The sequence below is a fragment of the Canis lupus genome, chromosome 34 (assembly GCF_011100685.1).
Source record: "Canis lupus familiaris isolate Mischka breed German Shepherd chromosome 34, alternate assembly UU_Cfam_GSD_1.0, whole genome shotgun sequence".
NCBI lineage: Eukaryota > Metazoa > Chordata > Mammalia > Carnivora > Canidae > Canis > Canis lupus.
The window spans coordinates 19,201,905-19,227,098 of record NC_049255.1 but is presented as its reverse complement, the minus strand read 5'-3'; positions in this window follow the sequence as shown (position 1 = coordinate 19,227,098).

Here is a 25,194-nt window from a genome sequence, read left to right as displayed (position 1 = left end):
TGTAAAATAATTGTAGCCACGTTTGCTCAACGAATGAATGAATCTTCTACCTCAACCTCCTTGCAGAAGTTAAAGAAGTCAAACAGTATAGACATCGACACTTTACAAAATATAAAGCACAGGATTATAATTATATCATAGTTATGTGGCCTCACATTGCTGTTGAGATTGTTCGGACTGTAAGAGCACAGCGCTGTCTTCTGGTTCTCTAAGCCCTGACTTGGGGCTTACCTTTCAAACAAGTGCCTGAGGGCAGTGGCTTTGTTTCAGTGAGGACTCCACCAGGGACCTGAGCCAAGCCTGATAAACAGGGAGGGACAGACTAGGGACAGGGAGGCAAGGGAGAAAGAGACGTCCATTCTTCATCTAAAGCAAAGGTGGAGAAATCAAAAATCCTCTGAGAGAAGGAAATTCTTCAAGTATTTATGGGTGGCTGAGTGCCCTGGGGAGGCCTCTCCCTCACCTGACCTTAGCTCCAGATAAACCCACTTGCCGGGGTTAGGGGTCTTTCTGCTAAAGAAATGGGCCATCCTGACTCCTCCTGCCTGTAGTTGCTGGCTGAATAAGAGACCAAGCTGCTGCCTCCCCCTAGAACATCTCAGACCTGTTCTAGGTTCCTGGAGATGCTAAGGCTCAGAGTTGGATCTCAGATCCTGGCAACTTTTCCCAAGCTGGAAGGAAGCCTGTCCAGCCTCTGCTCAGCTCCTTTACATGCCCTCAGGGCCAGGGGAATCTGTGCTGCTCCCTGAAAATCCCCAGGTCCTGATCCTCCTCTTTAGGGGGAAAGCCTCCTAGTGGGGTAGACATGGTCATCACCCCAGAGTGACACCTCGTGGGTTTGAGCAAAAACTTCAGGCTTCTTAGAAGCTTAATTTCAGCTAGTGACCTCTCTGTTTTTCTTTTTCCATTTAAAGGGCAAAGAAGTCTATTGCCAGGCTATTTTAGGTGAACTCACTGGAAAAAAAAAAGAAGGGAAAGAAGAAAATCAGCGTTGGGACGTCATGGCTATTTTTAGCTGGATCTTCTCTCCCTCCAGGACTCAGGCTCTATTTGGGAACCTTGTGTCTTGGTGGGCAGCCAACCTTGTGCTTTTTCACAGAGTAATCCCCTGGCATATGGCAAAGGCTCCTGGTCCTTGTCACTGTTTTTATGGGGAGGAGTTTATGGGGGACAACCTCCCCTCCTTCTGGCTCCTCACTCACGGGCCCTGCCTCCCACAGCTCAGGGTCTTTTACACCAGGCAAAGCACTTTGCAGTCAGGACCATTGTTTTGCCTTTCTGGGCTTCAGACATATCAGAATAGGGCAACTTTGAGTACATTAATGAATCTGTGTTTAGGTCCCATGTTGTTATGAAGAATGGTTCATTATTTGCTAGCTTAAGAATCCATATTAATCTAAGAACTAAAGTCAGGTGGAAATGTCTGATCTGGAATCCTTGCTCCGAAATACAAACCCAAGGAGTCACATGTACCTTTAATTCAAGTAGACGAAGCTTCTTTGGTTCTGGGACAGGTCACCATGAAAACTGGAGAAAACAAACATAAATAAACAGGATTGAAACCCCAGGCCAGGGACCAGATCTAGGAGTGTTGAGATCCAGCACTGGCTGGGATGAAGTTCAGTGTTGGGGAACAACCAGGCATGACAGCCCCAAAAAGTGGACCATAGGGAGACTTGATGCCTGGTTTCTCATCACCTAATCTCATTCCCAGAAAGAGCCATCAAGGATGATGAAGTCTTGGTTCCCAGTTTCTAGTTAGAGCTGTTAGAATTAGAAATGCCAGAGAATCAGACAGATCTCCTTTATCAGGTGTGGGGGGCAGGGGAGAGTACTCGGAAGTGCTGAGTATTTAGCCAGAAGGGACGATATTTCTTGGGATACATGGACCATTTATTTTTCTTTTCCAAAACAGGAATGGATTTGTGCTTTAAATATAAAAATAATTTACTTGCATTGTGAAAGTGAAAAGCATCCCAAACTCCACCACTCAGAAATAACCACAGTTACCATTTCAGGGAATATGCTCTTAGAAGCACACATATTCACTTGCCTCCAAACAGGTTCATGCAATCCTTGAGGAATGGCCTTATTTTGACTATAGGAGACCCAGTTATCTGCTTTTGACTAAATAAAACAGAGCGAGGGACCTATGTTACCAGCAAGAGGCAGAGGAACAAGTTTCTTTTTCCTGACATATCTATCACAGTGCAGTCCTTGGGAAACTAGCCTGTTTATCTGCAGGGGGTCACTTGCCTTTGGAAACACACTATTTCCTTCTCAGGCCCTCTCAGAGTCCTGTACTCTTCAGCTGGGTGGAAGGTAGAACTTTTATCTAACTTTTCCAGTGGTGGCTCAGAATCCTCCCCTTACTCAGATGCTGCAACACAAGGTGGGTGCCACGACAGAACTGGCCTGACGGGGCCAAGGACTTTGGAGCCAAGGAACCTAGGAGCAGCCATGATTTAAGGGGCCTATTTACCTCTTATTCTGCTGGCCCTAGTGATGGAGAGGCATTCCTGCTCCTAAGCAATGTTATGCTGGCTGCCTCAGCGGTGATGGAAATTATGGTTTACATAAGCAAATGCTTCTGGTTGACAAAAGTTGTATGCCTGCATGTGCCATTGTTCTCCCTTCATGACCACATTGCCTTGTCTGAACTGTTGGCTCTTGGGATAGGAGTCCTCTGATCTTAATGTTAGTTACTTTTACACACAGACTCCTTTCTCCCATTTATTGACTGCCATTGGGTAAATAGATAAATTCCCTCTTTTCCTTAAATGAGGTTATTAAATGATTATAACTTTACATTTTGTTTTTTTCAACCAGGATCCAGATGAAATTCATATGTGGCAATTAATTGATATTGTCTCTTAAGTTCCTTTGAATTTATAGATTTTTTTACTCCCTCACCCTCTTCTTGTTTGTTTGTTTTATTTTCTGTCAACTTATTTGTTGAAGAATCTGGTAGCATTCCTGTAGTCTGGGATTTGCTCACTGTCTGACTGTGGTGTCATTATGCTATATTTCAATCTATTGAGTTAGTATCCTGCTGATGCTCACATTGGTTTTATCTTTTGTCAGTGAAAGTTTCTTCAGTTTGGCTCCTGAATCCTTCTGATACAACTTCAGTGGGTCTTTATTAGCTTCCTTGTTCTCTATATGGTAAGACATTGTAGGCTCCTCTTACATCATTCCTTCCGTAGACTGTAATCAGTTATTTCTCCAAGAAGCCCTATTCCCTTGTCAAGGGAAATAGGATTTAGGGGCCACAATTTGGGCATTAGGGATGCTCATTGAACCGATGGTCATTGTGTCTAGCCCTTTCGAGTAGACTAGGAAATATGCATTTATACTGTGATGTGATAAACATCATGAATTCATACAGATACTTCAATTCAAATTCAAGGTTTTTACTTAATATAACTGTTCTTATATCTGTACTTCTTTCTCCCATGTCAAAATGCCCAGTTCTTAACAATATCCACACAACTATTCATTTCCTTTATCTCACATACAACAATCTTGAAATAATAATACCATCAGTACCACCAACAATACGATTACTGAGAATAGTTTAAGATATGTGTGTGTAGATTCTATGTAGATTCTATCTCTGTTCCTTCTTCACACCATAGGTAGCTTTACTATTACTATTATTATTATTTTAATGGCTCATCCATGCATATTTTTAATATAATCAAGTAGGTATAAATTGAATTGAGCTATATGATCGTAACATTTTTAAGTCAAAAATAGTCCATTTATGGGTAATTTCATTTGGTTCTACCTAATACCCTGGTATTCCTCTTCTTAAATAAATAGTAGTATACAATATATACTTTTCTCCACCTTGCCTCTTTTCACTTAATGTATCCTACAGGTCATTCTATAATATCAATACCATTTCTTGCTTTAAAATATTCGAGGGTACCTGGCTGGCTCAGTCGGAAGAGCATGTGACTCTTAATTTTGGGGTTGTGAGTTCAAGCCCCACAATGGTTGTAGAGATTCCCTAAAAATAATTTTTTAAAAGATTAATAAATAGGGGTGTCTGGGGGGATCAGTTGGTTAAGTATGAGACTTCTACTAGGGTTATGATCTCGGGGTCTTGGGATCCAGTCCAGAGTCAGGATTTCTGCTCACCAAGGAGTCTGCTTCTCCCTCTCTCTGCCTCTCCCCACAACTCATGCTCTCTCTCTCTTTCTCTCTCTCTCTCAAATAAATAAAAATCTAAAAAAATAATAAAACACTCAGTAAAATTTATTTACTGGAAACTTCCCTAATATGATGAAATACAACAATTTGAGCCCAAGCCTACTGCATGCTTAAATGGCATTAGACATTTCCCATAAAGTTATGAAGAAGACAAATCCATGTTTGCTACTACTTTTCTTTCTTTCTTTTTAAAATTTTATTAAGAGAGAGAGAGAGAGAGAGAGAGAGAAATGTGTGTGTGTGTGTGTGTGTGTGTGTGTGGAGGGGAGGGGCAGAGGTACATGGAGAGCACAGAGCCTGATGTGGGGCTCCATCTCATGGCCCTGAGATCATGACCTGGGCTGAAACTGAGAGTCGGAGGCACAACTGATTGAGCCACCCAGATACCCCACTACTACTTTTCTTTAAATATTGTACTAGCCTAAGTCATGAGAAAAACACAAAGAAGTTAGAGCTATAAAAATTGGAAAGGATGAAACAATATTTATAAAATTTTCATTCTGTGTTCTGAGATAGAAAAATATTCAAGATGTATGAGATGAAAGCAAGAAGTTTCAAACTATAACTGTACTCTAAAAACTTTTGTGTGAAAAATGGGGTAGGAGATAGAATATATATTTGAATTTGTTCATGTATGCTGAGGAAACTGGAAAGCTGTCCAAAAAATTGTCAGTGATTACCTGGAGCAGGAATGGGAACTGTGCAGATGAGGGACGGGGTAGATAAGTGACATTTTACTGTATATACTTATACATTTTAAAACTTATAAACCATGTGAGTGTATTACATATTCAAAACTAGAAAACTTTTTAAAAGGTGAATTAAGAAGTTGAAAAAATAGAAGTCCCAACCCAGCTTCATTCCCACAGGCCTGTCATCATTGCCAGTCTCCAGTGGCCACCTCGTGAACGAAGCGCTGAGCTCCACAAACACCAGGCAACAAGCCATGCCATACCTAACTGACAGAAATAAATTTAGCTTGTAGCAAATAATAATGTAATTAGGAATGTGGAGGACCTGAAGCAGGTTTTTCCAAGGGAAAATTATAAGCTTATTAATTTTCACAAGTTATTAGAGTGTTAATTAAATGTCCTGTTATTGAAATAAAGTTTATTTTTTGAAAGATAATTGACAAGTGGAGGAGAATAATGTTAGCCCAGCATTTTTCTCTGAACAGAACTCTCTGTGAAAATTTTCTTTTTCACTTTTTTTTTTTTTTTTGAGAGTCAGAGAGAGTGTGTGTGGGGTAGGGGGGAAAAAGAGGCAGTGAGTCTCAAGCAGACTCCATGCCTAGCAAGGAGCCCAACATGGGGCTAGATCCCATAACCCTGAGATCATGACCTGAACTGAAATCAAGAGTCAGACACCCAACAACAGAGCTACCCAGGCACCCCTTCCTTTTTTTTTTTTTTTTTTTTTTACTTTTTTGATATTCTACATTTTTATGAACTCCAGGTAAGTTTCTAGCCTTTCTGCACAGCTTCAGACTCACAAGTTGTCCAGTTGCCTAATGGACAACTTCCCCAGATACCCCACAGGCACCTCAGCTCAACCTGTCCAAAGCTACACTCAGTACACAGCTCCAAAGCCTGATCTACTTTACTGTGGGTGACACTGCTGTCTACCCAGTTCCCTTGTTAGGCAGATGAGTGGGGTCATTCATTCTTCCCTCTTCCCTTTCTTCACCAATTATAAAATCCTGAAGCTCTTTCCTCCTCAGTATGCTTTCATTCCTTGAGAAATATCTTTCTTCTTACCTTTCTCTACCACCAACCCATCCCCACTTCCTCTTACCCTAGTACAACAGGCTCCTAAGTGGTCCTCCTCCTCCAGCATGGTCCCCTTCCAATCCATCCTCCATTTCTGTGTCCCAGTGGCCCTTAAAGAAAGTAGGTCTGATTTTGCCACCTCCCTATTAAAACCTTCAATGTGTCCTCATTGTGCATAGGCTGAGATCCAAATTCTGCAGCGTGGACTACAGATGAGAATGACTATACACCCCATGGGCCTCAGGACAGGTCGAGGTTCTTTCTCCTGTCTTGAGGTCCCAGCAGACTAGTGCCCTCTCTGCCTCTCAGAGTATCTTGGTTTAGACAACACGTTATTCGGTCTCCCTAGCCATAGGGCCTTCCACGGTCCAAATCCTGACTACCTCTCCAGCTTCGTCTCATACATAGGCCCCAGCAACACCAAACTGCTGGTCACCCACATCATAGATACATATCACTGTCTCTCCCCTTTATGTGCTTCCTCCCATTGTCTCCTCTGCCTGGAATGTTCCAGGAATGTTCCCGTCGTGGAACATCACGACCTCTCCTCTCCTACATACTCTTGTTCACTCCTGTTTGTTCTTTGCTTAGCATCAGATTTCCATAAAGTATTTCCTGGCTATCTTCTTCTGTCTGTCTATCTGTCTCTCTCTCTCTCACACACACACACACGCAGCCAGTTACATGTCCCTGTATTTCTATGTCTTTAGAGAGCTCTAGAAATGCATTTAGTCAGACTGTGTTATAATTATCTATCTGTGGTTGTGCCTAGATTGCAGATCCTTTATTTTTATGTATTTATTTATTTATTTAGAGCAGGGGGAGGAGCAGTGGGAGAAGGAGAGAGAGAACCTCAAGCAGACTCCCTGCTGAGAGTGCAGAGCCCAATGTGAGGTTCCATCTCATGACCCTGAGATCATGACCTGAGCTGAAATCAAGAGTCAGACACTTAACTGACTGAGCCATCCAGGCACCCCTAGATTGCAGATTCTTAAGGGTAGGGATTGTCTCTTAAATATCTGCACATCCCCAGATCTAGCAGAGTTCTTACCTTCCTGGCACATCAGGCAACAAGAGCAAAAGCACATTCACAGAAACAATCTGGGTGCATTTAAGGAACAGAAAGGAGGTCTGCATGGCTGGAGCACAGTGAGGGGGGAAGAGTAAAGTACAGGATGAAGCTACATGGGAGGCAGCCGCCAGAACATGTCAGGTCCCCAGAGCACTGTTAGGTGCCTTGGCCACCAGGACTGTCAAGCAGGGAAGATGGGGTTTGAAGTTCAACAGACTTGAGTTTGGCAATTGGCTTTCTTACTGGCTGGGTTGACGTGGATAATTTTTAAAAATATCCAAGCCTCGGGTGCCTGGGTGGCTCAGCCAGTGAAGCATCTGACTCTTGATTTCGGCTCAGGTCATGATCTCCGCGTCTTGGGATCGAGCCCCGCATCAGACTCCGTGCTCAGTGGGAAGTTAACTTGAGATTCTCTCTCTCCCTCTCCCTCCTCCCCTCCCCCTGCTGGCGCATGCGTGCTCTCTCTCAATCACTCTAAAATAAATGATCTTTTTTAAAAAATCCAAGCCTCAGTTTCCTTGTCTATAAAATGGTCATAATAAATTTGTGGTGAAGAATAAATGAGATAAGGGATGTTAAACACTTGCCACGGTGTGAGGCATGTCAGAGTGATTTGTTAAATAGGAGATATTAGGGTTATTTCACAGCAGAAATGGAAGGAAGGGAGCCAGTTTCCAGAAGTCTTGAGTGTGGAATCAATATCCTCAGGCACTACAGAACTCCCTGTGTTCTGAGAAGGGCTGAGAGTTGGCAGCAGACAGTGACTCCCAAGGTCAGTAAAGTGTTGTAAGTTCACAAAGTCCTACAAAAGCAATTCCTTTTTTTAACGTATATTTTTCAATTGGAGTTCAATTTGCCAACATATAGCGTAACACCCAGTGCTCATCCTGTCAAGTGCCCCCTCAGTGCCGGTCACCCAGTCACCCCAACCCCCCGCCCACCTCCCCTTCCATTACCCCTTGTTCATTTCTCAGTTAGGAGTCTCTCATGTTCTGTCTCCCTCTCTATTTCCCACTCATTTTCTCTCCTTTCCCCTTTATTCCCTTTCACTGTTTTTTATATTCCCCAAATGAATGAGACCACATAGTGTTTGTCCAAAAGCAATTCCTTATTCCAACAATCAGCGTGTTCAGGCACGGTCTACCTCAAGCCCTGGCTCATCAGAAATGTGTCCTTCTGTCAATAATAGGCTAACTATTCTAGTGTAATTTTGATTTTTATCATGAAAATCAATAAGACAATCGGGTTCATTTGAAGAATCTAATCACTTGTCCACTTTTGCAGGCCCCCATTTTCTCTGAATCACGAGGCATACTTGAGCAAATTTCACTGGTGCTCAGAGCCTCTCACTCTGGTCACAAGTTATCAAGATACCTCTGAAGCTTTTAAGGCTTAAGCCAGAATCCAACTAGGCATTTCAGATATTGCTGGGTGTCCAAGAGTCTCCACTCCACAGCTTTCATTGGGTCAGAAGGGAGTGATGCTAACATTTACAACAATTGGTACAACATGGGCACAGATGGCCGGTCAGAATGGACAGTGACCACAGCCCTGGGGTGACCATGGTCCTGAGGTCCCTGAGGTTCAAGCAATAATAACCCTTTAGCAGCTGAACTATGAGGAAGTCCTGAGGGACCAGTCAGGGTGGCTGGGGTGCTGCAGAGTCACTCAGATGGCAATTTACCAACTGGTCAACATTTAAACAGCCAGCTCAGCCTTACCAGTGTGTATCTGCTGCACACCAGCGAGGCACAAGTGAGTTTGTTCACCTACAGAAACCCTATTCAGCATTGCCCTCTTTCCCATACATCCATGCCGTCTCCATCCAGAGTGGGCAAAATGAGCCCCCAGAGCAACATTGGTGTGGTTGCAAGGTGTCTGGAGTGGATAGCAGGACCTTAGGTCCCGATCTGGGCTTTGCTTATTGCCACCTGTGTGACACTGGGCAGGTTAAACTCCTCACCCATAAAATGGGATGGCCATGCTGCCTCAGAGACAGTATGAGAATCAAATAAAATAATGCATATAAAGTGCCAAGCATACGGCCTGGCACCTAGTAGGTGCTCAATAATGGCATCAGACCTCTGAAGGGAAACAGAGACACCAAAGCTGCCCTCAGTGACTTTTATTCTGGAATGTCCAGTGCCATCTACTCCAAAGTTGATTGCCGGGTGGGTGACTCTGGGGAGGGGTGATGGGTCAGGGCAGCTACTGGGATCTGGCTGGAGCAGTCTCCTGTGCCCCCCTCGTAGCCCCCCACCCCGCCCCGTGCCCATAAAATCCAGCCTTTGCAGCCCATCTTGAAGAGGGATTGCAGAGCAGGGGTGTTGAAGGAGGGAGAGCGCTATGTGATGACTCTCATCAGGACCACAGGCACTGGGGAAACAGGGAAGGGTGGCAGGAGTTGGTACCCGCCTTTCTCCATCCTAGTTTTCTTTCCTTCCTGCTCAGCACCCTTTGGGCAGTTTGGTAGGGTTGCCATGGGAACAACCTGCAAAAACCCTCAGGCTGAAGACGTGGGTTTGAGTCCCGGCTCTGCTGTCTCCTGGCTATATGACCTTGCCTGAGCTATTTCATGCCCACTACTCACCATCCATGACCTTTGTTCCCTGCAAAATAGAGGTCCTGTGCCTTCCCGCCCACCCCATAGAGTTGTTTTGTGCTTTGCAAAATATGTTGATGACAGCAATTGGTGTAATGTACTCTCCAAACACGATGTTCTGTAATGTGATTGTGTTTGCTTCATGTGAGTTGAATTTCCCCCAGACCTGCCAGCCAGTGAAGTGCCTGTAGAGCAGTTAGCAGTCACTACCCATGCTCCACTGGCCAATCCCCTTGCAGTGCAAGTTACGCCCTGGTGCCCACAAAGAGCCCCCCTGCTTTTTTGTAAGATTTTATTTATTTATTCATGAGAGACACACAGAGAGAGGCAGAGACACAGGCAGAGGGAGAAGCAGGCTCCATGCAGGGAGCCCGACGTGGGACTCAATCCCAGGACTCCAGGATCACGCCCTGGGCCGAAGGCAGATGCTCATCCGCTGAGCCACCCAGGCGTTCCTACAAAGAGCCCCTTGAGGACTTGTCCCATTCCCCGGGGGCATCCAGCAGGCACCCCACACAATGTGATTCCACAGGCACAGCTTCCCCACGGCAGTTTCACCTGGGCATGCCTTATTCCTCTCCTGCTCTGGGGCTGCCGCTGGGGGCATACTGCCAATGGCCAAGGACCCCCCGCCCCCCACCCCCACCCCAAGTCACATATAGTCCCTTGGGTGCCGACAGAGCCCCGAACAGGAGCAGCCCCTGCAGCCTACCCCCCACCCCCGCCCGCCGTGGGCTCACACAGCACTCCCAAGGCTGGACAGGTGACAGTCACCACGTCTCTTCCTGTATCAAACCTGCCTTCTCACCCACCCGAGCCGAAAGGCCTTGGGCAAGTTACTTCACAGAAATGAACTCTTCTGGGACAGTCTACAAGTTAACCAGATATGCTTGGAGAAAGTTGGATCTCCTTTGGGGCTGTAGGTGGTATGCTTGCTACAATATTTATTACAAATCACCTTTTTTTTTTTTTTTTTTTGCTGCAAGTAGCAACACCCCCATCTGTGGTTCTTGAATTTGGGTGGAATTGTCCTGGTGCTGTGCTCACCGTATTCCCACACCCCAAACTACACACATGGCCCAGGAGGCAGCCCTTCCAGATACCTCTGAGGAGAATCCTCTGGCGAAAACAATGATGGAGAAGGATGTTTGTGTCTGAAAGCTCAACACAAGGGACTTAAACTGAAATTTAAAGGGAGCGAGAGGAAACACTCCAGAGAAGCTCAGGTGCCAGAATGGTTTTGTGGAGGTCGTGCTTTCTCAGACCACAGGTCACGTCTCCTTAGTGTGTCATGAAATCAGCTTAGTTGGTTGTGATTAGCACTTGAAGAGATGGAGTAGAATAGAATGGAATTACCTGGGTGCATGATACATACTAAGGATGAGCATTGCTTTGTGATATTTTTTGCATCTGTCACATTGTACGTAGAGATTGAACTGCAGGAACATGCCGTTGTAGGTCACATCAGTCAGGCATCTGCAGTGCCATACGGTTCACCATAACAGGATACATACGTATTTGGCCATACATAAAAATTTCTTTGTGTGAACCACAATCTTAAAAATTTGAAAAAGACAATTGGATTTGGAGCTCGAGAATTTGCAACTAGATTCCAGCAGAGATCTTTACTAGCTGTGCACTCTTTTAGCCTTGTTTCCTTTCTGTGATCTCCCTAGTTGATGGGACTGATGTCGAGAACCAAGGAAGAGAATGCATGTACTACGCAGTAAGTACTGTGTCAGTGAAATGTGGGGAGAACTGTGGATACCAAGGTGTGTTGTTCAGAACTCTTGAACTGCAAAGGCGAAAGCTAACACAGATCACCTAAAGTATCCCCCCTAAAAAATGGAAGTCCAGATGTGGGGTGGCCACAGGCATAACTGGATAGAGGGACTCAAATGATGTCACAGGGTCTCTTGGTCTCTCTTTCCACTCCTCAGTTCTACTTGCCTTTAAGAATGGGGTTCTTTCAGCAGCAGGAGGAAAAAAAACGCTGTTCCCCACAGTTCAGGCCTGTATCACCCCACCAATGACTTCATAGATGCTCCCAGAGGAAGACTGACACAGATTGGAACATGTGCCGTGTCTGTGATAGGGAGATGGGATGAAACCACTGGGAGAGGATGGGGGAACTGCTCTCCCTTCCCTGTGACTGGAGGTAGGATGTTGCAGTTGATGGTTCCAGCAGATAGGAGGGGACCAGGGGACAGGAGGTGAGGGGGTGGAGGGCTTCAATTCCCAAAGTTAAGAGCAAGTCGTTATCTTCAGGAGAAGGAAAAGAAGCCTGAGTTGACTCCCACGGTGACAAGATGACTAAGACGATCTGAGTTGCCTGCATTGGGCACCTGAATTCCTATTTCTCCTTACAGAGGTCCCAAGTGTCTAGTCACACAACATAGAGAGGGCAGGGGCGGTGAACAAAGTGAAGCAGGTTGCCCACGGGGCAGCCCACATGCTCTCGTATGACTCTCTGGGTCACAGCAATATGGGCCTCGAGGCTGAAACAGGACAATTGAAGGATGACAATCATAAAGAACATACCCATTACCGAGAGGCTAAAGAAAAAATGGGAGCCAAGATGACTTCGTGCTCCAAAGTGTAGCACCAGCCAAAGGAGCAAGCGGGGAAGGTCAAGACAGGAACCCACAGAGTAGCACCTGGTTAGAGGAAATGGAGGGTGACTTTCTGATACAGATCATGAAACTGGTTCCAGAGAAAATATACTCAGCTGGGAACTCAGACCATTCATATCTGTGGAAACATTATTTGGCTAAAAGCAGAGCATCTGACACACTCATAATTTGCCTCACTATTTTATCTCCCAGTAAGTAGAGGAAATAGCAGATAAACGTTCCTAAACCAAATTCCAACCAATAAGGAAACTGTGAGGGTGCGGGTGCGGGGGGGGGGGGGGCAGGGGGGTGGTTGGGGAGGTATCCTGGAGAGGAACTTTGAGGGAAAGCATCCAAGTAGTCTCACCGAGTTCACAATGACAGGGGGGAGACAGTTGGCCGCAGTCAAGGATCCACCCTGGACCCAGGACATGCAGATGTCAGAGCCTTCATGGACTAGGTGTCATTTTATGGTGAGAGGGAGGCTGGAGAGGATTGGTGAGCTCTCATAAGCCAGTTCTGCTGCTGTGAGTGCACAAGGTCCTAGTGAGGAAGACAGGGTGGGATCTCAAAAAACAAAACAAAACAAAACAAAACAGAAATGGTGGAAAATTCACATAAATGGCTAGTTTTCTGTTTACAACAGAACCAAGTTTTTAAAAAATCATTTTTATCTTCCTGTGAGTTCCCTAGTTGTCATCAGCCAGTGACAGTGCCATCTTTCCCTCCCCCCCGCCCCCAGTCCAGATGGATCAGGGGCGCATGTGCAGACACCTCTGCTGTGCGGGTTCTCCAACCACTAGAGTTCCCTATTTCCCTAACTTCCGCTTTTTCTATTATTGACAGAAAACTTGGGCAGTTACCCATTTTGTCATCATAGGCTTGCTGTGCAATATTCGGAACATATCTACACTAAAAAATGGGTTTCTCTGAAATTCAAATTTAACTGGGTCTCCTGGTTTTTCGTGTGTGTGTGTGGTTTTTTTTTTTTTTTTTTTTTTGAGGAGGTGCTGCATCTGCAACCCAACCCCCTCTCACACCATCCCCTTCCTCTGGGAGCCTCTGGGCTGGAGAGGACACTTAGTGGGTGGGGTAATGGGCAGGGGCCTGCCTCCAGTTCCCTGGGTTCGCCAGCCAAGTAGGGGGTGCCCTGGCCTCCACCCTTTCCTCCCCACTGGCAGTTCCTCCCGTGTGCTAAGTGCAGCCACCCTGGGGAGGGAGTGCTCCTTGGTGCCACCTTTTAGCTACCCCATCCAAGTGGGGTTAATTTCCATGTTCACAAACAAATGAAAGCCGTGCATTTGCTCAGCTCACAGAACAGAGCACCCTTCATCTCCCACCTGGAGCTATGTTCTCTGGGACCAACTGCCTCTTTCATTTCATAGAGCCTCTCAGGATTGTCCATGTCACACCTCACACCCATCTTTGCCTGATTGTGTGAATGCGTGTCACCTCACCCCTTCTACTGCCTCTAGGGGCTTACCATGGAGCCACGGTCTCCTTCATTCAGGCTTTTCTTATCGCCCTTCAAATAGTTATCATAGCTGCCCTCTGGAAATGACCTGTGCTCTACTGGACCTAGCATTCTAAGCTGCGCCCTTGCAGAGAGGGCCCTCCAGGCAAATAGGGACAGGGACTACTGTTAACAATGAAGAGATTTTCCTAGTGGATAAAACACACTTCCTGGCCTTGCTTTTAGGCTGCTGCTACTCTCTTTCACCCAGACTGATATTCTTTTATTTAAATTCTATCTCCTCCTTCCCCCAGTCAAATATCCCTTGATGAGAGTTGGTAGTTATCACTCTTTTCTGGGTATCTATGGGATTCTCATATACAAGTCCCATATTTGCATGGGCAGTTTTCCATTTCCTTCCTAAAACGAGTTTTTCTTATTCAGATCTAATCTAAATAAGAAAGAATTGATCCCATGAAAAAAGTCAAGGAGATTTCATTATATACCAGCTTAATGAAATTGAGAAAGTCATTTATTCTTAGAGAAAGCATTTTATATGTCTGGAAGAAATACTTTGATGATAATAAGTAAGGTTGGTGAAGTAGTGAGGATGGACTGGCTTATTTTAAGGCCTTTTCAAGCATCAAACAATTTGTCACTAAACTGCCTTCTACAGAAGGTAGGTGGGTCCAGGTGTTCAGAGACCCTTTGCTTCCCCAAGTCCCAGGAGGAGGATAAGTCTGTGAAGTTGAAGCTTTTATAACAACAGTTTAAAAAATATGATGGTGTTGGGGGAGTGTTATCTAGGAAGAAGGAAAGAAAAACCAGGAAAAACAAAAACAAGAAAACTGCTGGCTCTCTGGCCACATAGGAGCTTAGTATAAATCAGAAGTGTTTAAGGGATATGTTTGTTAAAATTATTTGCTGTAGGATATACAATGTAAAATCTTTCTTCTGTCTTCTCTGTGAAATCTTCAGTGAATGTTTATATTGTTCATGTTCATTGTGGCTCTGGAATGAACAAATCCTTCTTAAAGAGCTCGAAGAGATGCTGCTGAGTTCTGCAAATGGATTGTCCAGGGAACAAAGAAAATGAGATGGAGTTAAAACACCAAGGGAAAGCCAACTCTGGATTATGCCTGTAAATCATTATTAATATTGGACTGAAATGTGTTATGCAGCCACTAAAAATGATATTTATGGAGCATTTTTGGTGATATGAAAAATGGTTTATGCTAAATATTACATTTAGAAAGCAAGGTTTAAATTGCATATATTTTGTGTTCTAAATTATGTAAGAATTATAGAAAAGTGACCGAATAGAAATATACCAGAATGTTAATGGTGATTGACCCTAGATAGTGGAATTACGATGACTTTTTTCTGATACTTTGTGCTTTTATGTACTTTCCAAGTTCTATGCAATGAGCATGGATGACTGTAGTAACCAACATAAAAGAAAAACATCGGGCTTCTCAGATTTTGTTCCATCTATAGAAATGTTCGGTCCTCCCTCCTCTCCCAAGCATATTTCTATTGGAATCTGGGGAAACCATGATGGGACCCCAGCATCCCAGGTGAAAGAGGTAAGACCTGGTAGGAGGGGAGCCAGGGGACCCTAATTCTGTGCTGCTGCTGGCCCGAGGTACAGATGGGCAGAGGAGTCTGTCAGAGTATAGGACAGAGAGGGTACTGCCCTCCGGATGACCAGGACCGGCTGCTGCTGTACCTCTAGGACCTAATGCAGTGTTGAAAACCCATTACAGATAAGCAGGAGATCCAGGGGAGCACCATAGACTGCTTATTTATATTGGAAGCTCTTTGACGGGAGACTTGCAAGGATGTGTCCCAGCCAAGCTCAGAAGAGAGATCCAGATAGACAATGTGAGACAGTGGAATTGAGGTTAAAACCCAATCATATAGACAGGGATAGTATTAGTGGACATGGGAAGTTTGTGACTTAAAGGTTTTGTGGATGTTTAAGACTCATTTCCTTTCATTCATTCTTTCATCATTCATGCATGTATCTACTCATATATCGGTCCATTCCTTCATTCACCAACAAACATTTACTGGGTCTTCCATGCTAGGCACTGGAGACATAAAGCAAATCAGACATTGTCCAAAAGTTATCAGACTCATGCCAGGTCCTTTCACCTGGGTAGTGCAAAACTCATGAACACACCTAGGATTTTTATAGTCTTGACTAATCTGTGAATAAAGCACATCAGTGACTCTAGGTTAGGGGAGCTGGGAAAGGGTTTGCATCCATAAACCCTCCCTAGGATCATTCACACATTCTCCACTGTTTCCTGTCACACAGAATCAGGGAATAAGCATTGGGAAAGTTAGTCTGAACTAATAAGGGCCATAGAAGATTCTATCAACCTGACTCTTAGTTGTATTTCCTAAGGATTATGTATTGCTATTGCTAGAGATCTATCTTCCCAGGATTGTGCCCAGGAAGCAAGATTTAATGAAAAAACAAGAAGAGTACATGGATGGAGTTTTAAAGATGACACCTGTCTTTTAATCCATTCTATCTCATAGTCTTACCACGATGGAAGTGAGTAGTAAGGGATTACTATTTGAATTTTATAGACAAAAAAAAAAAAAAAACCAGGCTCAGCTTGGTGAAGACCTCTCCTACCATAAAGAGGTAACGAACTGGATCTCCATCTCAGGTCTCTCCATACCTCCCAGTCCGTGGCTTTTTCATTACAGCTCATCCAGAGAGTCCAGATGGCTCTATCACTCTGAGGGAACAGCAGGCCCAGGGCACACTCAGAACACAGGGCATGCATGCAGAACGTGTAGGGTTGGGGGAAGGGGGCAGCTGGGTGCATTTGTTTTCTATGGTTGATGTAATAAATTACCCCAAGTTTAATGCTTAAAAAAAAAAAACAGAAATTAATTCCCTCAGTTTCGGAGGCCAGAAGCCCAAAATCAGTATTACTGGGCAGAAATGAATGTGTTGAAGGGGCTGCACTCCCTCTTGGGGCTCTAGGGAAGAGAATCTGTTCTTGCCTCTTCCGCTTCTGGTGGCTCCTGGCACTCCTTAGCTTGTGGTTCTTTTATTCACCTCAGTCTTCAAGGCCAGCATCTTCAAATGCACTTCTCTGTGTCAAATCTCCCCATCTCTCATTTCTAAGGATATATGTGATTGCATTTAGATCCTACCTGGATAATCCAGGATAATCACCTCATCTCAAAAGCCTTAACTTAATCATAGCTGCAAAACCTTCTTCACCCCCGGCCCCCCAGATAAGGTAACTTTTCAGGTTCCAGTCTTCTGGACCTGGTATCTTCGAAGGATATAATTCAGCCTACTACCCTGGGGTAGAGGCTTACATATTAGTAACCTCTTCTGCCTCTGGGCTATTGCTCAGTAAAAGCTGCAGCTACATGGGGAAAAGGAAACATGGGTAGGGTGACAAAATAATTTTGAGACAGCTATATGGATGAAGGTAGGACTAAGATTGCCTTCTTGATGTAGCAGTTTGTTTATTGATTCTGTCTTAAAGCTGCTGCCTCTTCCCATGCTCCTGCAGAGTTGGCTCAAGTCCCCAGGCTCTTAGCCTCCTCCCTCTCCAGCCAAGTTCAGGGAAGATGGGCTGGTCCTGAAATCCTGGAATGTCAGAGCTGGAAAGATCACCTCGCTGATTCCCGCACCCGTCCTTTACTGACGGAGAGCCTGAGGTTTGAGTGAAAACAGGCCTGCTGAGTTTCTTCCCCCAGAAACCAGTACTTCCAATACGTGAGTCTATATTTTTAAGGAGCCAGCACAGTACCCCCCAAAGAGGCTGGGATACAAGGATGGAGGCAGGGGGAACTGGGATTGACCATGTGGACATCCTGCTTTTGTGTCCTTTTGAACCCGGCTATGGTTCTTCCTTCTCATCCTCTTTGGATCTTTCAACCATGTGCTCTTTCCTCTCTGTATCCTCTTGTTCCCAATTGATACTCTGCCTCCACTTCCCCTCTCTGCTCATCTGCTTATCCGCTCACCTATTAGGCCTAGGTCCTCACAGCCCCCACAGGACTTCCTCCTGTTCCCTCTCCTCCATCGTCCCCAGTTATTCCTCCTTTCTCAGCCCACCCTCCTCCCTCCTCCTTGGGAGTAGGCTCTTTGTCAATTTCAAGGCCAACATGATGAAATCGAGAAGTACAGTGACTTCTGGAGGCAAAAAATATTTTTTTTGGTCAAGTTTTAAGACTTCTAAAACTGAGAAAGATAATGAGGAAGGAAGTGGGGATATGAAGGAGGAGGGTTTACCTTAGCTTCTCTGTTTGTGGGTTTCACTTGCATGAATTTTCCTGTCACCAGAATGATGCGTAGATATCTGGGCATCTACTCATATAATTGCACAGTTGGAGCTTGTGTGCATCAGCAAACTAGACCCTCAAAGGTAGGCCAGGGTGGTCAGACAGTTCTAATTGTACCAAAGCTCCAATATCGTTTATTAGCATGTGGCCTTTGGACTTATATTTCCTCATCTTTGAAAATCACAGGGATGATACTATCTGCTTCACAGGGTTTTTGTAAAGTATAAATGAGATAATGCCTGTGAAATCCTCGAGCCCAGAAATTTGTGCCAGTTGATAGTAAATATTTGTGTGACTGATATCTGGGTCACTTCCTCTGTGACTCCTACTCCAAGGAGGGCTGACCCCTCCTTTTTTAGTATGCCCTTTATACCCTATTTATACCCCTGTCTTAGAACCTGTCATACTTTATTACCCTACTCAGCCTCCATCTGGTCCCCTTTCACCACTCTTTCCAGCTCTAAGCATCTCCAAGACAGAGGTACCTCTTACTCATCCTTGCAACCCCAGTGCCTGGTGCAGTGCTGGCTCCTGGGAGATGCCCTGGGAATATTGGTTGTATTGATTTGAAATGGTGAGGATTTTTGAACCTAAGCCTTCCAGGCCAGGATTGCTTTGGATTTCTCATGCCAGTTGCTGCCTCCTTGTATTTATTAAGATCAATGGCAAAACCTGTTGAAAGGCATCTGGTTCTAGTAGCCCTAGGATATTCCATCGGCTCTGGTCCACCACAGGCAGATGGACCTTATGAAGAGAGATCAGACTGTTTGTTGTGCTGGCAGTGCCCAGATTTGCTTCCCTCCCAAGCTAGCATGACTTACCATTCAATGCCGTCATATCAATGAATGGTGAAGGCTCGAGTGAGAGCCGTGAGGGAACTGCTTCATGGGTTCATTTGCCTGGGGACAGTCTTCTCTGACTATCTCCAGAGTCTTTCAAAGGCTTTGGGATTGCTCCTATTAGATGTGATGGATAGGAGTGCAGCCCAGGGAGACAGCTAGACAGGAAGGGTTCTGGGCCTGGCAGTGCCAGAGGCCAATCTTCAAGAATGTCTGTAGGACATTGTCAGGGTGGAGTAACTCAGGAAAGAATGAGCTGTGTGTCAAATCTGAGGGTGACCTGGAAGCCCAACAGAAGAAAGAGCTGTAAAGACATAATCAGGCATCTCTAAAAGGTAACAGAAGGAAGTGCAAAACTGGCCAAAGGGTTACTCATAACTAAAACTATCATGTATTGGGAAACTACTAATGTGCCAGGCATATTATATACTTTATCCTTTGAGTCATCATGACAACTGTGTAGTAAACTTGCACAAAAGGAAATGGAGGCTCATAGGACTAAGTGACTTGCTTAAGGCCACACAATTAACAAGTGACAGAGATGGGGTCAAACCCAGACAGGAGGCTCTGGTCTTCTGCTCCTACCATGCCCCACTGCCAGCATGGAAATGGAGGGTATGTACTGTGATGTCTCCTTTATGTTGTACTCAGCTTGGGCTGAAGAGGCATGGGCCCAGCTGGTTCAGGGGTCCATGCGAGGTGGGGAGGCATGATCCAATGCATAGCTTTTAAAGAAGCAGTTCCTGTGTCTTCCTTCTGGCTGATTTCTGGCTCTTGTATCAGTGCTTATATCACTGTATCATCCATCCTGGGATTCATTATTTACTGTAGCTACTATGATCTCAAGTAGAGGCTCTTCTTAGAGTTGCAAAATGTGGCCTTTTCTGCATCAATTGCTATAGCAAGAGGCAGGACCTATAACGGAAAACTAAGGAAGTAGGAGAGAGACTTCCCTGTTCCTCTTGGGGTCTTTCCTTCGCTCTCAGACTACACGTCAGAAAGCAGGATTTGTAAGGCATGACTCTGGGACGCTCGATGATGCTCAGCATGTGAACATGGATTGAAGCCTAAAGCCACTATCTGAAGAAGACCAATCCATATCTTGAGAACCACATTATCTAGCTGCAAATTATTCTCTCTGCTTATTTACCTGCTACCAATCTAAAGATTACATGAAGAATTATTTAAATACCCAACCCTGACCTTTACTTACAGAGGAATATTTAAGAGAAAGACTGTGGTTACGGCATTAAACAGGTGCTCTTGGAGGTTACCATGGAGGGTGAATTGTTGGAAACAGGAGTTTCACTGCATTGGTTTTTCTGCCTCTCTCCACATGGAGAGTCTTCTTCCCTGGCCAGCCTTGCAGTGAATATCACTTGGGGTCCTTTTGGTTGCAAGGAACAGAGCGTGTTGAATCAAACTGGTTTCAACAAAAAGAAATTATCTTATTGGACACAAGAGAGGCCAACGTAGAGCAGCCCTAGGCATGATGTAATCCAGGCATCAACGATGGCATCAGATACACCAGTTCTTTCTGATGTTCCACATGGTTGCCTTCAGTGTTAGCTTCTACTCAGAGCTGGTTTTCTTTGTGGTTTTGAGATAGCTGCTAATGGCTACCACAGCTACATGCATTTTGTGCATATCGAGAAATATGATGTTTTCTCGGGCACGGACTGTACTTCCTTAGCCTGACTGAAACATTTTCCACATGCCAACACCTGGACCAGTAACAGATGCCAGTGGAAGACCATGAGCTGGTAATGGGTGGATGACTGAATAAAATCAGGACTCCATTGGGAAGTTCATTTGGCAACCAATACTATCTGTTGCAGAGAGCCTGGGTACTATTTTTATCAAGGAAAGTGACAGTTTCCTTAAAACTGGCCTTTGCTTCTGTAGCTGGCTAGGATTTGGGGGCCTATCCTTGCATTTGGGCTGGGAGCCAGGTGGGATGGCAGGGACATTGCTGCCAGGTACACACAGTGCCCCAACCGATGTCCACAGATGAATTGTTGTTTAGGGCTAATCTATGAGTCACTGTCCAGAGTTTCAAGGGGGCTATAGCCAGCAAAGACTGACCCTGTCCTCACAGAGGTAACCAAGAAACAGAAGAAACCCTAAAAATTGGGCCTCTGGAGAACTGCCAGGTACCAATGTGTGCCATTGTCTTGTATAAACCCATCCAGGAAGAGACTTTGCCTGCCAGCTGTCCTCACAGCCTGTGGCCCTAGGAAGTCCTGGGAAGCTGTTTGTGGTCTGGCGACGTTCAGTTGGGCCCTCTGCTTTCTGAAGGCTGTTGAAGCTTTGAGCGGACTCTTTTCCCTGCATGGCAGTTACCATGGCCTTGAAAAAACTGAAGAGCTTCCACATCTGTGCCCCTCAGCCCTTCTTCCCACCAGTGAATGCTCATTTTCTAAGCACCTCCCACGAATGAGGCACCAAGAAGGAATGGTATTTGCATGTCCTCCCACAGCCTTGCCCTCGCAATTATTACTCACCCATGTGAGGAAGTAAGGGATCGTATTAGAAGAGGCAATTTAGTGAGTCTGTGATTGGGGTGGTACTGCCGGGAGAATGGGGGTGATGGATAGAGGAGCGCACAGAATGTGAACTGCACCTGCTTTTGTGGGGAAGTAGTGCTATGAAGCACGATAATGATGGGAGTCATTGTGGGTCAAGGCTACACTGAATCAGCCTTGAAAATATTTACTCACCAACAAATCACATCAGTTAATCTAGACAATACAGAGTGGGGACTTCCTCTGTCAAGTACCACTATGTCCCTCCTGATAGGTGAGAGAGATGCTAAAACTCACCAGAAGCCATTTGGGGACCATGGATAGCTGCTGTCAGGGCCACCCTTTGTGACTCTTCGTCTGGTGCGCTCCCATTTCGGAGAGGGAAACAACATATTGGTTTTCTTCACTAGTGGTGTCTCAGTGACTGAGTCAGTAGCAAAGCTGCCAGCACTGTGAAACCAGCCCTGATCAGGATGGTGGAGGTGGGCATGTGGCACACTCCATTCTGTATCTACTGGCTTTTGAAGATAAATAGCAGGAGCTTCTGCAGAGACCGTGTGTGAGTGTGAGTGTGGGTGAGTATGTGTGGTGTGTATGAGTGTGTATGTACTTATCAGAGGACCTAATGATGGCTCTATCATAACCAATTATCCAGAGGCCATGAACTCTGCTAGGCCTCAGAGCCCCGTGTCTGGCTGCCTGGGAATGGAGGACACTGGTTACATCCAGGCAGGTTCAAGTCTGAGCAGCCACCAGAGCCAGATAGATAGCACCCTGAGTTGGACAGGCCAGGTGAGAGCTGTGGAATTTTCATTCTCCTCACAGCAATGAGCCACATGGAGGCACTTGAGGCAGTTGTTTGGTGTCCTGGGAAGGAGCTGGCCCTCTACCAATGCTGGGTCCGCAGCTCCCCCTCTGTGCACTCGCTCCTCAGGCTTTGGGGAGCTCAACTTACCCTAAATCTTAGAGGGCAGAACACTGTCCCCTCCAAGACCACTACCACTAGCACTTCCACCTGTATCCCTGCCTTTTCCTCTAGAGACACTTTCCCTCCATTTGTAACCGCCATCGCTACCGCCACCACCACCCTATCACCTCCACCTCTCCTCCGCCACCACCTTCAGCTTCAACCACATTCCACCAATTCCTCCATCACTGGGCACCATCACTGCTTCAGCCAACATTGCTTCAACCACCACCCTTACTGCTACCACTTCCACTGCCACCATCAATGCCACCAAAGCTATTACTGCCACCTCCTCTGCCACTACAGTCATCAGCACTGCCACCACGTGCATCACAACCACCATCACTGCCACCACTATTACTGACAGCACATCATCTCCATCATGACCACTACCACCACATAATCTGAGTGCTTACAACATAAGCCTGTGTGTTGTTGGGGCCACACATCTCTTGTTACTATTTCTTATAATAGTTTCTCCTTTTGTAAAAACTCTTAGTCCATAAATCTCCAAGCATAGACTAGAAAACTAGCTAGTTTCATTCCTGGAATTTTAGTTCATGAGTCAGGGATTTGCATTAGATGACCTACAAATTTTCTTCCAGTTCCAAGATTCCTTGGTAGGTGTGTGTGTTTGTGTCTGATTATGCTCACACCTGTCCATGCCCATAGGCATGGAGGCTGCCAATTAGGTCTGGGATTCATCTGACTTTCCATGAAAATTTCTGATAGAATCTAGATCCAGAGTGCATAGAAGGAGACAAGGCACAATGACCCACTATGTGTGTGTGAGCCCCTCCAAGCACATACTATTCATCATTGCTTTATAAACCAGTGGTGCTTCCCAGAAATCCTGGCTTTCGCATAGACTGTAGGTGTACAACATTAGGAAGAGTTATCATAGAGAATTAGAAGACTGGTATGAAGGATCATTTAGGCCTCTTATCCACTGAGTGACCTTAGGTGAGTCTCTTTGATCTCTCTTAGCTTCAATTTCATCTCCCTAGAAATGGGGCAGTTTTACCCACTTCCCCTAGTATTACTGAGGAGATGAAAAGAAAAGACAATATGTGACAATACCTGATCCCAGGCCTGGAGCACAAAGGGCGTTGGTTCTTTCCTTCCTCTCCCTCACTGCCCTGAGATCCTGCAGCCTTCAGGTACTTGGGGAGCACCATTGTTGATCCAGTCCTCTGAGACAGTGGGCTTCCTGTTCCCAGTTCTATCTCAAATGGCTCTGAAGAAAGAACACAGTGATTCTGTAAAATGTCACTGAATCAGAAGCTCAGTGGCTTTGCCAACAATCTGGAGAAGAGGACTCTAGAGCAGCTATAGGGAGAGAAGGAGAGGACACAGTCTTGGGCTTGAACTCCTAGATGAGGATGGACGCTAGGACTTCCATCTTTTTTGCCTCTTCAATATGGAAATGCCACACACACACACACACACACACACACACAGGCACACGCACCAATCCCATTGTTGGGGCAGAAGACAAAGACAAGTAGGGAGTGGTATCAGAGCCCCCAGAAGTCCAGAACTGGTACCCATGAGCTTTGATTGATTCATGGCCCACATCCAAATGACTGCCCAGACAGTGCCCTCTGCCACAGAACATACAGATAAAAAGGGGGTGGCCACCCTGCCAGCCCCTTGTAGCAGGTTTCCTTGCTCCAAATTTCTTGCTTCTAACTGTATGAGTCTCTTACTAGCCTTTAGCCCAGGTCCCTTTCTCCATACGTTGGCCTCAGCAAGACTAGCAGGGTCTCTGGATAAGGACTGGCTGGTAAGGAGACAATGGACTTGCAGGCTGGGGTTGGTGACAGTAACCTCACCTCTGTCCCAGATGTAGTACTGTCCTAGAAAGGCCAGGGTCAGCTCTGGAATCAGAGCAGGAGGCCAATTGGGTCTGCCTCTTTAGTAGTCATGATGCTTCCTGGAAGGTGCCTTCTGATTTCCATCTTGGCTCATAATATTTTTTGAGATGGGAGGAGATTCCAACAGACCATAGGGTTCATGTGTAGGCATTCACTGGGGGTGGAGACTTCACTAAGCCCTGAGGCCTAGATTTCACCCCTATTATTCCACATACCAGTTAGATGACTTTGGACAAGTGACTTATCCTCTTTCTTTTTGCCTTGCTATCCTAATCTGTAAAAATGGAAATAAATAATGATATCTATTTAAGAGGCTTGTGAATTTAAATGAGATTATTTAAATGAGTTATTTCTGGCACTTGAAGACTTTCTAGTGTTCTATAAATGTTAGTGAATGCTGCTTTTACTACAACTACCTCCACCACTACAACAATCACTGCCACTATCAGCAAAGCCAGTTGGAAGAGTTAACGCCACAACTCAAACTTACAATCAGTTTTAGTTACCATTTTAATCAGTGCCAACTATGTGAGCACTCTGCTGGGTACCTTCCTGACACTGACTAGTCTAGTTCTAACAATTAGCCTCTCCCTATAGCTGCTCTGTCAGATATGTAATTTTATAGCCACTTATAGATGAGAAATGGGGAGGCTTTCCTCAGGTCCCAAGGAAAATGGGGGTTAGCAAGGGAACTTTGCATATCCTTGATTTGGTATTTATCTAATTATTTCCGCCTTGCTTCATTCAAAAAGAGTTGAGGGCATCTGCAAGCCATCCATGTACCAGGTAACAAAATACCCTAAAAATTACAAAGGCAACAGAATCAATGAGCCCTGGGTTGGAATCCAGCCCCATCACTTACTAGCCAAGTGACTTGGAAGTGTTTCATAAAACCTCTGAGAACTCCAGCTTCCTCCAACCACAGACTAGCTAG